This window comes from Mobula birostris, chromosome X (assembly GCF_030028105.1).
Source record: "Mobula birostris isolate sMobBir1 chromosome X, sMobBir1.hap1, whole genome shotgun sequence".
Classification (NCBI taxonomy): Eukaryota; Metazoa; Chordata; class Chondrichthyes; order Myliobatiformes; family Myliobatidae; genus Mobula; species Mobula birostris.
The window spans coordinates 45,528,770-45,545,642 of NC_092402.1; the positions used below are offsets into that span (position 1 = coordinate 45,528,770).

General features: G+C 41.9%; 1 protein-coding gene across 13 annotated transcripts in view; it reads left to right on the forward strand.

Annotated features, from left to right (window-relative positions):
- The window catches only part of raraa (retinoic acid receptor, alpha a), an 866,000-nt gene that overhangs the window by 554,920 nt on the left and 294,207 nt on the right, over nucleotides 1-16,873 (forward strand). For 5 of the 13 annotated variants that reach the window (XM_072249115.1, XM_072249120.1, XM_072249113.1 and 2 more), the window contains one exon: nucleotides 15,326-15,515. The exons of the other annotated variants lie outside the window; for them this stretch is intronic. The gene's annotated coding sequence lies outside the window, so the exon portion shown is untranslated. The remainder of the gene's footprint in view (nucleotides 1-15,325; nucleotides 15,516-16,873) is intronic. 13 annotated transcript variants of the gene reach the window in all.

Below are 16,873 nucleotides of genomic sequence, written 5' to 3' on the forward strand. Positions count from 1 at the left end.
TACCCTCCTGAATTACTATTGCAGTTTTTTCCACCTCTGCAATGTGAAGAGGAGTTGTACAGAAAGGGCTCCAGGACCCAGTGATATGCTGGACGGTTGAGCATTGACTTTTATGTCAAGAGATAGAATGTGCTTTGCTGTGAAGTTGCAGCCAACTTATGTTCTACACTTGTATTGTTGTAGGATAGGACTTTGAATCTGCCACTTGGAGACAAATTGATTACTTATCTTCCTCTCAGAAGAGAGCTTACTGTAAGTCCATGCACTCATCTAATGGCTCTGCATTTATTTTGCCAAAACAAAGCAGGAAAGTGGAGCTTTTGTTTTAACCAATTTATCTGAAATGTTTTTTTAAAAAATCTTAACCAGAAAGGTTAGAAGGTGCATCCCACCACGCCTTATCCTCCTTGCTTTCTGGCCCTTAGTTAAGGCAGTGTAACTGTTCTCAGGGGAATTGACCTGGGATTTTTTTGGGTGGATTTGTGCAATATCATTAATCACTGGCCAGGGAGCCACTTGGTAACTGGCAAAATATTTGTTAGACATGTAAAATAGGAAGCAAGTTGAGGAATTGAGCTGCCAGACAGGAACATGCTCAGCGAGCAACATGCATGAGAGCGACAGGCTGCAGATGGCTTTGAATGCCTTCACACGACAGGAAAGACGCCTGGGAAGGGGATAATAAGGCAAGGGACAGGAAATCCTTAATATTGCTGGCAATCTCTGTTAAATATGTAATTTTCAGCAGGACTTAAAAGATAAAATTAATTTAGATGTACAGTGGCTGTAATGATACCCAGATTTAAGTCTTTGACTTCCAAGAATAGATATTTTCATTTTTTTTTAAAGGTTGATTTCCACTGTCGATTAAAATCCTTCTAGTACTTTTGACAAAGCCTTTTTGTTAGTTATACATGCCTGTGTTGTGGCATGGCTTGCATTAATTAAAGCAACTGTGGTGAAAAATGGTCATGTTTAAAATGAAATGGTAAAATTGTAAATTTGTTTTAATAGTTTGTCTCACTGGAGAGGAGATTAAATTTATTCAGTGCCAGTTGAATAACTGATGACACGGTTGTTTTGTGCAATTGCTACAGAGGACAAACTGCCTGAAGTTTTCTAAACTGGTATCTGGAATTATATAATGTACCAGACATCCCACCTTTCCCGGAAGTTCTGGGAGTCTCCCGCATATTAATACTGGCTCCCTGATGCCCGCAAATTATATACAATATCACGGAAATCAATTTTTTTGAGAGCGAGCGAGCAAAAGCAAGAGAGAACACGAGAGCGAAAGCAAGAGAGAGCGTGAGAGCGACCACGAGAGAGAGAGAGAGAGAGCGTGCAAGAGAAAACAAATGAGAGCGAGCAAGAGAGTGCAAGAGCAAGCGAGCGTGAGAGCAAACGAGAGAGAGAGAGAGAGAACGAGAGCAAGCGAGCGAGAGCACAAGAGAGAGCACGCGCCATGGCAGAGTGTTCCAAAAAAAGAAAATAGTCATACTTTATTGATCCTGGGGGAAATTCGTTTTCGTTACAGTTGCGCCATAAATAAATAGTAATAAAACCATAAATAGTTAAATAGTAATATGTAAATTATGCCAGGAAATAAGTCCAGGACCAGCCTATTGGCTCAGGGTGTCTGACCCTCCCAGGGAGGAGTTGTAAATTTTGGTGGCCACAGGCAGGAATGACTTCCTATGACGCTCTGTGTTGCATCTCGGAGGAATGAGTCTCTGGCTGAATGTACTCCTGTGCCCACCCAGTACATTATGTAGTGGATGGGAGACATTGTCCAAGATGGCATGCAACTTGGACAGCATCCTCTTTTCAGACACCACCGTGAGAGAGTCCAGTTCCATCCCCACAACATCACTGGCCTTACGATTGAGTTTGTTGACTCTGTTGGTGTCTGCTACCCTCAGCCTGCTGCCCCAGCACACAATAGCAAAATGATCGCACTGGCCACCACAGACTCGCAGAAAATCCTCAACATCGTCCGGCAGATGTTAAAGGACCTCAGTCTCCTCAGGAAATAGAGGCAGCTCTGACCCTTCTTGTAGACAGCCTCAGTGTTCTTTGACCAGTCCAGTTTATTGTCAGTTCGTGTCCCCAGGTATTTGTAGTCCTCCACCATGTCCACACTGACCCCCTGGATGGAAACAGGGGTCACCGGTACCTTAGCTCTCCTCAGGTCTACCACCAGCTCCTTAGTCTTTTTCACATTAAGCTGCAGATAATTCTGCTCACACTCACAAATATAAAACGTACGTCACCCCAGACTACACTAAAGTGTACCCCTGCCTAATAGGGGTCAAAATAATGACAGTGTTGCTCACTGCGCTGTTGCAACAATGACTTTTCTGTTGCCCATGGTGGGTTAAGACTGTAAAAGGCATGTTGAGGTGAGTTTAACAGGTGTCATTCGTTCATTAGCATAGCTAACGTTATTTAAACTAGCTGGCTAGCCGCTAAGGAGCTACTCTATTGCAGACATCCCACCTCTCCCGGAAGTTCCGGGAGTCTCCGCAAATTGATGGTGCTACCTCCCTGAAATGAGTTTTTGCAGGGTGGGATGTCTGTACTGAAATGTGTAGGCTTATTGTGTACCTGGAAACATAAACTGTGTCACTGTGAGTGAGTAGGCTGGATCAAGCATTGTCTGGTTGTCTCCTCCCAGTAATACCAAGGCTATGCCAGTATTCTGCAGTTCTACAGGATAAGCTGAGCTCCTGGCCTTGCAGCCACAGCTATTCCATAATACAGAATGAATCTGAGTGGGAGCTAAGCCTCGGGTAGTGAATCTTGAGACTCCACTACAAATAACCTTTTGACAGTTTTGACAATTGGAAACATTTAAAAACGTTGAAGTGGGTTTTGATGTTCTTGGAAATGTATAAAGTTATTTTTAAAAGTATAAATTGACTTAAAATCATATTTAGTCAATATAAATTTAAAACATTTATATTGTAACCAAAATGCTGGAGGATCCCAACAAATCAGGCAGCATCAATGGAGGGAAATAAACAGTTGACAGTTTGGGCCATGACACTTCTGCAGGGTCTTGTTCTGAAACGTCACCTGTTTATTCTCCTCCGTTGATGTGCCTGATGTGCTGAGTTTCTCCAGCATTTTGTGTGTGTGACTCTGAATTTTCAGCATCTGTAGAACCCCTTCTGTTAATGTATTACAACCAATCCACCAGCTGCCATTCATCTTTAATGGGGGTCACATTACATGTGCCAACAATGGCTTGTATGAATCAGAGGGGCGAGATGCAAAGTGTATCCGGCCTGTTTTTTCAGGAATACTGAGTCCCAGCCCTGATGCTGAGCCTAGTGCTAAAGTAGGGTGGTCAGACATGGAAGGCAAGAATATCCTGACCCCTGCAGAATTGCCTTCAGTTCTGTCTGAAGTAAACCACTGGTTTGCAGTTGTGTTATGCTGGAAGGTTGTGTAATTCAATGTCTGGAGATGCTTTAGTTTTTATGTTTTCTCTAGCAATACTTTGTTGAATTGCATTCTGTCAGGCTTTATGATGTTGTGTTTCTTGAGATGCTTTGAGTTGTGCTGTCATGTCTCCTATCAGTACTGTGTTTAACTGAATCACAGTGCATTGTACTGTGACATGTATTTTCTGCAACTGAGTGTTACTAATAATTATTGTGCGAGTCCATGTTGCCCATTGAAAATACTAAAAATCGAACAGCAGTTTGCTCTTGGTTGAAGTAGATACATAAATGACTATTTTGTGGATAAAGTTTGAAAATTTATTCTACTGTGCATCATTACTCTTTTGAGTATTCATGTCAAAAGCTTAGAATGATTCCAAGAGTAATAGAAAGTTCTGCCTCTGACATCTGCATCAGCCCCTGCAGATTATTTCTATTTGTCCTTCCCATAGAAGATGGCATTTAGTTTGACAATGCAGCTACCAAAGTGTCTGAAATCCAGTGGACATAATATACTGGAATATTGACTATCCACCAAAATGAAAGTCAGCAGATAATTTTAGATCCAATTTAATCTTTTATCACTCAGTTCATCTTATTCAAATTAAACTCTGTGATGCATAGTTACTTGTATGCAAATGTGAGGTTAGTTGCTTTCTTTTTCAGCAGGGTAAAGCTTTAAATGTAAGAATGTCATGGTCATAATTTGATAATAATTGGCTGTTCAATAGTATCATAGAATCATACAGCTCCAAGCCAGCATTTTCCCTCCACGGGTCTGATTTTTTTTTCCCCTTTTCAAATATATATCAATTTCTTCTTTGAAGTTGCTATTTAATCTGATCTCATTATCCTGAATAAAGTAGGTAGCAGTAATTTCTTATTTGAGTGGAATTATGCCTTTGTTACGTCAAGTATAACCATTCTGATTCTTTTCTGGTGGCTTCCAGAAAGGGCCTTTTTCAAATCTCTGCTGCCTATACCATGACCCACATGAATTTGTGGAAACTGTGTTGTTGACACTTAGAGCATAAGAAACAGAAGTGAATGTAAGCCATTCAGCCCCTCAAGTTTGATCTGACATTCAGTAAGTTCTTTCCTGGTCTCCTACCCCTATCTTTACATTCCTTAAGTCTTGTAATATTCAGAAATTTGTCAACCTTAGCTTTGAATGAACTAGGTGCCCAAGCTGGCTAGCCGTCCATCAAAGAAAATTGCAAAAATTTGCCATGCTTTGAGTAAAATTTCTCATTATTTCAAACCTATATATTTTTTTGTGTGCCATACTCTGCCAGAGCCTTGGCGACCACTTTTCAAGTGGTTGTCTTGGAGGAAAGATTCTGTGAGTGGTCCCCCACGTCCTTCTCACAGCGCAGTATTTTTTACGAGGCTGAGTTGCGAGCTCGACACTCAACCCGGCACGGATGGAAAGCGTGCCCGGGAGTGGCCTGACTGGGTTCGAACTCAGGAACCTTCGCTCCGGAGTCCGGCGCTGATCTCGCTGTGCCACCAGCCGGCCCACAAACCTATATACCCTACCCTTTTAAGAGTGTGACCACCTCATTCGAGGCTCCTCAACCAGAGGGAAACATCTACCCTATTGATCTTTCTAAGCATGTTTGATGTTTTAGTGGAATCACCTCTCATTCTTTTAAACTCTACTGAAAGGAGGATTAGCTCCTCAATCTCTGCTCATAAGACAGAGCTGCCATCCCAGATACTATTCCGAAGAATTTTTCATTCATTCCTTCTGTAACAAGTACATTTTTCAGGTCAGAAGGTTTGCATTTCTTGTCAGTATCCGCTAAGTCCTCCAGTTCAAAGTTTTCATCCTTTAAGATTCTCCTTAAAGCTTGCCTTTGCAACTATTTAATCACTTGTCATTTGGGTAAGTGTCAGTTTTTTTGTGAGTTAAAATTTTCTATGTAGAGCTTTGTATGCTTTTCTTGTCTATGTGCAAAACTCATCACTCAAGTTAACTTTGACAAGAAATTTGCTTTGAAAAATCTAATATAAACATTGTAAACACTGACTAATATTTATGAAAATAAAAATTTGTGCAATTTTATTCCAAGAATTAGGCAATTTGAGTGAGCAATAATGTCATCTGTGAACTCTTAAAGACTAATGTAGGATTGTGGATACCATACATTAAAAAAAAATCTTACTATACATTATACTTTATTGTCCGTTCAACAGTCTTATCACAGTTGGAAAGAAGCTGTTCCCAAATCTGGCCGTAGGAGTCTTCAAGCTCCTGAGCCTTCTCCCAGAGGGAAGAGGGACAAAAAGTCTGTTGGCTGGGTGGGTCGTGTCCTTGATTATCCTGGCAGCACTGCTCCGACAGCGTGCGGTGTAAAGTGAATCCACGGACGGAAGATTGGTTTGTGTGATGTGCTGTGTTCACGATCTTCTGCAGCTTCTTTTGGTCTTGGATAGGACAACTTCCATACCAGGTTGTGATGCACCCTAGAAGAATGCTTTCTACGGTGCATCTATAAAAATGAGTGAGTTTTAGGGGACAGGCCAAATTTCTTTAGTTTTCTCAGGAAGTAAAGGCACTGTCAGGCCTTCTTGGCAGCGAACTCTGCTTGGTTGGACCAAGTCAGGTCAATTGTGATATTGACCCCGAGGAACTTAAAGCTTTTGACCTGTTCCACTTGTGCACCACCTATGTAAATTGGGTTGTGCGGTCTGCTACTCCTTCTGAAGTCAACAACCAATTCCTTTGTCTTGCTGACGTCAAGGGATAGGTTATTGTCTTCGCACCATGCCACCGGGTTCTTAATTTAGCTCTCTCCTGCACATTTTCATGATCTTTTGCAGGATCAGAATCAGGTTTATTATCACTGATAATATGCTATGTCATGAAATTTGTCATTTTGTGGTAGCAGTATAGTGCAAGACATAAAAATGACTATAATTACAAAAGATGAATAACAAGGTAGTGGTCATTGATTCATAGACTGTTCAGAAATCTGATGGCAGAAGGAAAGAAGTTGTTCTTAAAATATTGAGTGTGGGTCTTCAGGCTCCTGTACTCCTTCCCAATCGTAGTCATATGAAGAGGGCATGTCTTCGATGGTGAGGGTGTTTACTGATGCTGTCTACTTGAGGCACCACCCTTTGGAGATGTCCTTGATGGTGTGGAGAGTTGTGCCTTTGATGGAACTAGCTAAGTCTGTAAACCTCCACAGACTCTTGTAATCCTGTGCATTGGAGGCTCCATACCAGGCTGTAATGCACCCAGTCAGAATGCTGTCCACCATACATCCATCTGTAGAAATTTGCTAGAGTCTCTAAAGATAAAGATTTTAAAGATTTGCTTTATTTGTCACATATACATTAAAGCATACATAGTGAAATGTGTAATTTTGCACCAGCAACCAACACATTCTGAGGATTGTGCTGGGTGCAGCCCACAAGTATCGCCATGCTTCCAGTGTCAACATAGCATGCCCACAACTTACTAATCCTAACCCGTATGTCTTTGTAATTTGGGAGGAAACTGGAGCACCCAGAGGAAACACCCATGGTGACATACCAAATCTTCTCAAACTCCTAATGAAGTAGAGTTGCTGCAGTGGGTCCTACATGACTGCATCAATGTGTTAAGCCTAGGATAGCTCCTCAGAGATGTTGACCCGTCAGTGAGGACTGGTGTGTGTGTGTTCTTCTAACTTCCCCTTCTTTAAGTCCACAATCACTTCCTTGGTTTTACTGATGTTGAGTGTGGGAACTTTGCTGCAGCCTCACTTAACCAACCAATCTATCTCATTCCGATACACCACCTTGTTGCCATCTGAGGTTCTGCCAACAACAATGGTGTTATCAGTGAATTTATAGATGATGTCTGCACTGTGCCTAGCTACACAGTCATGAGTGTAGAGTGAGCAGAGCAGTAGGCTAAGCATGCATCCTTGAGGTGTGTTGATGTTGTCTGTGAAGAGATGTTATTACCTTTCTGCACTGACATGGTCTCCTGATGAGGAAGTTGAACATCAATTTGCAGAGGGAGGTACAGAGGACCAAGATTAGAAGCTTGTTGATTAGTGGTGAGGACATGATAGTGTTGAACACTGAAGTACAGTCGCTAAATAGGAGTCTGAAGTATGTTTTGCTGTTGCCTAGGTGCCCCAAAGCCGAGTGGAGAGCCAGAGCGATTGTGTTTGCTGTGGACCTGTTGTGGCGTTACGCAAATCTCAGTGAGATTAGGTCTTTGTTCAAGCAGGAGTTAATTCCAGCCATGTGCAATCTCTCAAACCAATTCATCACCGTAGATATGAGTGATATTGGGCGATAACCTTTCATTATAAAAGCAGTGTTTTCTTGCAGGTGTGCTGTTTCTTGGACACTGGGCATGGTCAGTACCTATCTAAATATATGTCATTTCCATAAAGGTCTCATTAGTTTAACAGGAGCATCATAACCAAACTCAATTTTTTTCTTCATCCCCACATCCAAGTGATAGTATTGAAGCATCTAATTGATAGCATTCACATTCTCGAGGTAGCAAAGCGTAAACACAAGAATATATATAATTGTAACCTAGCAAAAGAGAAATTGATTCTGTCAATATCTGTAAAATTCAGATTCTGAATTATTTATCACATGTACATCAAAACATACAGTAAAATGTGTTATTTGTGTTAACAACCAACACACCCAAGGATGTGCTGAGGGCAGCCCACAAGTGTTGCCACACACTGGGGCGCCACGGTAGCATTGTTGTTAGTACGATGCTATAACAGCTTGGGGCATTGGAATTCAAAGTTCAATACCAGCACTGTCTATACAGAGTTTGTACGTTCTCCCCATGGCTGCGTGGGTTTCTTCGAGATTCTCTGGTTTCCTCCCATAGTCCAAAGATGTACTGGTTAGTAGGTTAATTGGTCATTGTAAATTGTCCTATGATTAGGCTAAGGTTAAATAGGTGGGTTGCTGTGTGGCCAGTTCCATGCTGAGTCTGTAAACCAAAATAAAATTCTGGCACCAAGATAGCATGCCCACAATATTCAACACAACAACAACACAATGCACAATACAGAACCACACAAACAGCAGTGACAACAGAACAAAATAAGAGAACAAAACCAGCCCCTTTCTGACCCTCCGATTCTTTCACATACGCAGGCAAATATTAGGTAATGTTTTCACGTCAGTCTTCCAGTAAAGAAGTTAAACTATCATTTTCTGTCTTCTAACACCAATAGTCTTTGCTTCCCCCCACTCTGTTTTCTATTTTTATTTCAGTGTTTATAGACTGCCTTTGGGTTTTGTGAAATGCCCGCACATATCCCATAACATTGGCAAAATGCACTCTGACTCTGGATTGCCTTCCATTGCTAAAATAAATTTGTTGATCATACACAAGTGAGTGATGACTATAATGCACTTTAAATTTTGGAGCATTTATTAAACCTGTGTAACTCAAAAGTCACTTATGCAATATGTTTCCTATTTGTTAACTCATTGTCTCAGGAAGCTCTCTGGCCACTCTCTCTCTTTCAAAAGCTTGAGATGAACTTTTAAATTTTAATTTGAAACAGTTAAGAGAAATGCCATGAAGAAAGTATCTGCAAATTAATTGAATGCTTTAACTCTCCCCAAACCTTGTTTTGCTTTAATCCATTTTAAGACCATAAGATACAGGAGCAGAAGCAGGCCATTCAGCCCATCGAGTCTGCTCTGCCGTTCAGTCATGGTCTGATCCAATTCTTCCAGTCATCCCTACTCCCCTGCGTTCTCCCCGTACCCTTTGATGCCCTGGCTAATCAAGAACCTATCTATCTCTGCCTTAAATGCACCCAATGACTTGGCCTCCATAGCCACTCATGGCAACAAATTCCATAGATTTACCACCCTCTGACTGAAGTAATTTGTCTGCATCTCTGTTCTAAAAGGACGTCCTTCAATCCTGAAGTCGTGCCCTCTTGTCCTAGACTCCCCTACCATGGGAAACAACTTTGCCATATCTAATCTGTTCAGGCCTTTAACATTTGGGATGTTCATTCTGCTGAACTCCGGGGAATACAACCCAAGAGCTGCCAGACGTTCCTCATACGATAACCCTTTCATTCCTGGAATCATTCATGTGAATCTTCTCTGAACCCTCTCCAATGTCAGTATATCCTTTCTAAAATAAGGAGCCCAAAACTGCACACGCTCCAAGTGTGATCTCACGAGTGCCTTATAGAGCCTCAACATCACATCCCTGCTCTTATATTCTGTACCTCTAGAAATGAATGCCAACATTGCATTGGCCTTCTTCACAACCGACTCAACCTGGAGGTTAATCTTTAGGGTATCTTGCGCAAGGACTCCCAATTCCCTTTGCATCTCTGCATTTTGAATTCTCTCCCCATCTAAATAATAGTCTGCCCGTTTATTTCTTCCACCAAAGTGCATGACCATATACTTTCCAACATCGTATTTCATTTGCCACTTCTTTGCCCATTCCCCTAAACTATCTAAGGTCTCTCTACGGGCTCTCTGTTTCCTCAACACTACCCGCTCCTCCACCTATCTTTGTATCATCAGCAAATTTAGCCACAGATCCATTAATACTGTAGTCCAGATCATTGGCACACATCATAAAAAGCAGAGGTCCCAACACCAACCCCTGTGGAACTTCACTGGTAACCGGCAGCCAGCTAGAATAGGATCCCTTTATTCCCACTTTGTTTTCTGCCGACCAGCCAATGCTCCGCCCATGCTAGTACAGGTGCCCCCGCTTTTCGAACGTTCGCTTTACGAAACCTCACTGTTGCGAAAGACCTACATTAGTTACCTGCTTTCGCTAGCAGAAGATGTTTTCACTGTTACGAAAAAAGCAGTGCGCGATAAAAGGCAGCGCGCAAAAAAAAAAGCAGTGCACGTCCCGAGCAGCCGCTCCTCCCCTGGATTCGGAACGGCATTCTAGCCAGCATTGCTTAAACGCGTGCCTATGAGCATCTGTTTGCAAGATGAGTTCTGCGGTATCGAAAAAGCCTAAAAGAGCTCATAAGGGTGTTACACTTAGCGTAAAACTAGACATAATTAAGTGTTTCGATCGTGGTGAGCGAAGTAAGGACAAAGTGAGTTTGGTTTGTGGAAGTTGACGAAGATGATGTTGAAGAGGTTTTGGCATCCCATGACCAAGAACTGATCGATGAGGACCTGATGCAGTTGGAAGAGGAAAGGATAACAATCGAAACTGAATGCAGTAGCTAACGAAAGTGAAGTCGTCCAGGAGCTGATCGTGAAGCAACTGCATGAGATTTTCGCTGCAATGATAAAGTACGACTTTAATTTTGAAAGAATACATAGGTTTAAGGTATATTTTGCAAGATGGTTTGAGTGCTTACAAAGAACTGTATGATGGAAAAATGCGCGAGGCTAGCAGTCAAGCATACTGTCGTTTTTCAAGCCTTCCACATCAGCCACAGCAGACGACAAACCTCGACCTTCAACATCAAGGCAGGTGGAGATAGAAGAAGATGACCTGTTTGCCCTAATGGAAACAGACAATGATGAGATGACACCTGAGTGTCCCACCACCCCAACCCCTGGGCCGCGGACAGATACCGATTCGCGGAGAATGCAGTGGTAGCTGGGAGGCACCCAGCACATCTTTAAGAAAAAAAGCGGAAATAAACAAGCTAATTAATTAGGTGCCGCCCGGCACGTAAATGTCGGCCCAGATCAGAGGCGATGCAATCAGCAATCACCACTGATCTGGACCGACATTTACATGCCGGGCGGCACCTAATTAATTAGCTTGTTTATTTCGGCTTTTTTCTTAAAGACGTGCTGGGTGCAATCCGGCCACCGCTGTACCCCTGCATGCTTCGCGTATCGGTCGGTGTCCTGGAGGGTGGGGGCCACTGCACCACCCCAACCTCCGACGACTCAGCCTAACGCACCATCATCAGTGTGTTCGGCGCTGTCTTCCCAATTCCGGTAAGTGATACTACACTGTACATACATTATTTCTACTTTATATAGGCTGTGTATTTTTATGCATTATTTGGTATGATTAGGCAGCTTCATAGCTTAAGGGTTACTGGAGAGAGTGTTTTTGCCAAGAGCGCTTACGCCGTATTTCTGCCGAGAGCACTTACATGAGATTTTCGCTACGGAGAACAGTGCAGGCAATGACTGTAGAGAAGTATTTCTACTTTATATAGGCTGTGTATTTATCATATCATTCCTGCTCTTACTATATGTTACTGTTATTTTAGGTTTACGTGCTATTTGGCGTGATTTGGTAGGTTATTTTTGGGTCTGCGAATGCTCACAAATTTTTCCCATATAAATAAATGGTAATTGCTTCTTCGCTTTATGACATTCCGGCTTACGAACCGTTTCATAGGAACGCTCTACCTTCGGATGGCGGGGGAAACCTGTATCTCCCCTGTAATTCCAAGGGCTCTTAACTTGCTAAGCAGCCTCACGTGCGACACCATGTCAAAGGCCTTCTGAAAATCCAAGTATACTACGTCTACTGCATTTCCTTTGTCTACCCTGTTTGTAATTTCCTCAAAAAATTGCAGTAGGTTAGTCAGGCAGGATTTTCCTTTCGGGAAACCATGCTGGCTTTGGCCTGTCTTGTCATATGCCTCCAGGTACTCCGTAATCTCATCCCTAACTATCAATTCCAACTACTTCCCAACCACTGATGTCAGGCTAACATGTCTATAGTTTCCTTTGTGGTGCCTCCCACCCTTCTTAAATAGCAGAGTAACGTTTGCAAATTTTCAGTCATCCAGTACAATGCCAGAATCTATCGATTCTTGAAAGATCATCGTTAATGCCTCTGTAATCTCTCCAGCTACTTCCTTCAGAACCAGAAAGTGCATTCCATCAAGTCCAGGAGATTCATCCATCCTCAGATCATTAAGCTTCCTGAGCACCTTCTCAGTCGTAATTTTCACTGCACATACTTCACTTCCCTGACACTCTTGAATGACCAGTATACTGCAGATGTCTTCCACTGTGAAGACTGATGCAAAATATGCATTCAGTTCCTCTGCCATCTCTGCATCTCTCATTACAATATCTCTAGCGTCATTTTGTATTGGTCCTATATCTACTGTCGACTCTCTTTTACCCTTAATATACTTAAAAAAAAAGCTTTTAGTATCTTCTTTGATATTAGTCGCCAGCTTCCTTTCATAATTCATCTCTTCCTTCCTAATGACCTTCTTAGTTTCCTTCTACAAGTTTTTAAAAGCTTCCCAATCCTCTATCTTCCCACTAGCTCTGGCTTTCCTCTACCTTCCCACTAGCTCTGGCTTCCCTGTATGCCCTTTCTTTTGCTTTTACTTTGGCCCTGACTTCACTTGTCAGCCACGGTCATGTCCTTCTTCCCTTTGAAAATTTCTTCTTATTTGGAACATATCTGTCCTGCACTTCCCTCATTTTTTGCAGAAACTCCAGCCATTGCTGCTCTGCTGTCCTTCCTACAAATGTCCCTTCCCAGTCAACTTTGGCCAGTTCCCCTCTCATGCTATTGTGATTTCATTTATTCCACTGAAATACTGACACATTGGGTTTTATTTTTTCGCTCTCAAATTCCAATGTGAACTCGATCATATTGTGATCACTGTTCCCTAACCCTAGATTCCTTAACTTTAAGCTCTCTAATAACCTCTGGATCATTGCACAACACCCAATCCAGCACAGCCAATCCCCTAGTGGGCTCAATAACAAGATGTTCTAAAAAGCTATCCCTTAGACATACTACAAATTCTCTCTCTTGAGGTCCAGTGCTGACTTGGTTTTCCCAATCCACTTTCATGTTAAAATACCCAACGATTATCATGACATTGCCTTTCTGACACGCTTTTTCTATCTCCTGCTGTAATTTGTAATTCAAATCTTTTTGTGATTTTTATTAACAACCTGGATGTGGGGGTAGAAGGGTGGGTTGGCAAGTTTGCAGATGACACAAAGGTTGGTGGTGTTGTAGATAGTGTAGAGGATTGTCGAAGATTGCAGAGAGACATTGATAGGATGCAGAAGTGGGCTGAGAAGTGGCAGATGGAGTTCAACCCGGAGAAGTGTGAGGTGGTACACTTTGGAAGGACAAACTCCAAGGCAGAGTACAAAGTAAATGGCAGGATACTTGGTAGTGTGGAGGAGCAGAGGGATCTGGGGGTACATGTGCACAGATCCCTGAAAGTTGCCTCACAGGTGGATAGGGTAGTTAAGAAAGCTTATGGGGTGTTAGCTTTCATAAGTTGAGGGATAGAGTTTAAGAGTCGCGATGCAGCTCTATAAAACTCTGGTTAGGCCACACTTGGAGTGCTTTGTCTAGTTCTGGTCACCTCACTGTAGGAAGGATGTGGAAGCATTGGAAAGGGTACAGAGGAGATTTACCAGGATGCTGCCTGGTTTAGAGAGTATGCATTATGATCAGAGATTAAGGGAGCTAGGGCTTTACTCTTTGGAGAGATGGAAGATGAGAGGAGACATGATAGGGGTATACAAGATAATAAGAGGAATAGATAGAGTGGATAGCCAGCGCCTCTTCCCCAGGACACCACTGCTCAATACAAGAGGACATGGCTTTAAGGTAAGGGGTGGGAAGTTCAAGGGGGATATTAGAGGAAGGTTTTTAACTCAGAGAGTGGTTGGCGTGTGGAACGCACTGCCTGAGTCAGTGGTGGAGGCAGATACACTAGTGAAGTTTAAGAGACTACCAGAGAGGTATATGGAGGAATTTAAGGTGGGGGTTTATATGGGAGGCAGGGTTTGAAGGTCGGCACAACATTGTGGGCCGAAGGGCCTCTACTGTGCTGTTCTATTAAAAAAATTTTTTTTAAATCCTGGCTGCTGTTTGGAGGCTTGTATACAACTGCCATTAAGGTCCTTTTGTTGTTGCCATTTCTTAACTCAACCCATAGAAACTCTACACCTTCCAATCCTATGTCATCTCTTTCTAATGATTTAATATTATTTCTTTTACAGAGCTACACCACCCCCTCTGCCTACTAACCTATCTTTCCGATACACCATATATCCACTGAATATTTTGATTAAAATTGATTTGAAACATTCTGTAACATGAATTTAGCTGGTACCAGGATATAGTTTAGATAAGAATATCTCAGCAAGGTTCTCAGTCACCTGATCATAGAACTCTCAACTGTAAAGATGCTGATCTTCAGTGTTCTCATACGTTGCTATCTTATATAATGGCCCTGCACATCATTAGCAAGGGCTTGGCTCCAAACACCAGATCAATGATGTCCATCATGCAACAAGTAGGTTGTATGACAACTTTGCTAACTGCTTTTGATGCAGCAACATCTTACTTTTGTGTCACCAATTGAAAATTTAAAAATTATGTGTGACATTGTTTTTTGAAAATTTGATATGCTTCTGCACAAATTGTCCAAAATAATGCATTACTTGTGTGGCTTCAATCCATTGCATTTATGGCCACTGTGGGCTTCAAATTGCTGACCCTCACCTATGGGCAAAAAACAAATGTCCATTTTAAGAACAGACCTCTAGGGTTACAAGCTAGTGGCAGTGAATTAACAATATAAATTGGAGATTACTGTGTATTATGTTGGAATATATTCAATGAGATAAAAATGTTTAATTTTTTTTGTTCCTTCACCCTTTGTTGGGTTTATCAGAAGATTATTTGAAATCGAGTCTAGTCTTTCACATCCTGGGATTTGTTTTCAATCAGTCAGATGTTCCTTGCAATCTTTCAGTATCCTGAGGCACACAGTCAACTAAGGTGCTGTTATTACAATACGCTCTTCTGTATTTTGTTGAGTATTATTTTTGAGTGATGGTCTTAGTAAGTTTTATTAAAGTGATGAGTGATGTGAAGTTCACAGAAATACTGAATAAATATGCTTTTAATTATCCTACAGATGTATTTGATCCAGCTGACTTTTGACTGCAGAATGGTAAATTGAAGGTGTCTAAGGATGTGTCTGTCTGTCCTCCACAAGTAGCTTCCTGTTTGGCAGTTTGATGTGAGCATTTCCCAGATCTATGGTGAAACATAGCTATCAACTTGGTCTGCTTTATCAAGTGATCAAACAAAAGCAGCAAAACCTGGTAATACTATTTTTTTTTCAATATTATTTTTTTATAATGCAGTACAAAGATGTCAGAAATGGCTTCTCTCTTGGCAACCTGTTTGAACAGGACCTGGGTTGGATTCCCTTTTTTTGTTTGAGCAACTTCAAAAGTTTTACTGTCAGGGTGAAAGTATATTCTTCACATTAGGTCAGCTAGGTTTCTCCTGAAGTCATAATTTGGTCAACATCTGCAGAAAAGTGGAGAGTGATTTCAGAAGATTTGGATGTAATGTGATTTTGAGTACCTTGCTCAAACCTCATCAGCTCAAAGGAACACATTTTAAGTTTGACATAACTGAAAGGGCTCATTCCAGGTGCTATTTCAGTAAATCTCTTCCATACCCTCTTTAATACTTTGACAGTCTTCCTGAAGCAATTAGGGCTGCTTTAATTAAAAACAGAATCTGGTGGGAATCTCTGGAATTCTGGTTTTATTTCTTGACTTGGGAACCCTGCTCTTGTTGGGGCCACCAATGTGTATTCAGTATTCTAGATTCTCAGGCAATGTGATGATTAAATGCATGGGGCTGTTGGCTGAGCGAATCAACTTTAGGGGCAACCAGCAGTCATGCCCACTTTGTCCCATGTCCTGGACCAAATATATTTTTGGATCCCACCAAGGTTTGTTGCTATCCAGCAGGCCCTTTACTCGTATTGGCAGTCTACCGGAGGGAATCTCCTCAGTGGTGTCACAAGAGATTCTGCAGATACTGGAAATTTTGCACAACACACACAAAATGCTTGAGGAACTCAGCAGGTCAGGCAGCATCTCTGGAGGGAAATGGACAATTGAAGTTTTGGGCTGAGACCCTTCATGCAGATTGATGGCTCTAAGCTGTACAGCTGAGGATTGTTATAAATGTATTATAAAGTACTTATAACCTATCCCTGACAGCTACCTTTAGTGGTTTCCCCCATCATCCATTTTGTTAATCTACATTTCCGTGAACCCATTACCGCTAATCCACAATGGATGGAAGAAAGCCAAAGCTACAGCTGAGATCAAGCAAATCATCATTATTATGTGTAATGAATGATAATGGATACTTCAATAAAATTGAAGATTTAAGATACATGTATATTGAAACGTACAGCAGAGTGTGTTGTTTTGTGTTAACAACCAACACAGTCCAAAGACGTGCTAAGCAGCCCACAAGTGTTGCCATGCTTCCAGCACCAACATAGCATGCCCACAATTTATAACCCGAACCCATACACCTTTGGATTGTGGGAGGAAACTGGAGCATCTGGAGGAAATTCAGACATCACAGAGACAGTGGCAGGTTTTGAATCCCAGCTGCTGGCACTGTAAAGTGATGCATTAACCACTATGCT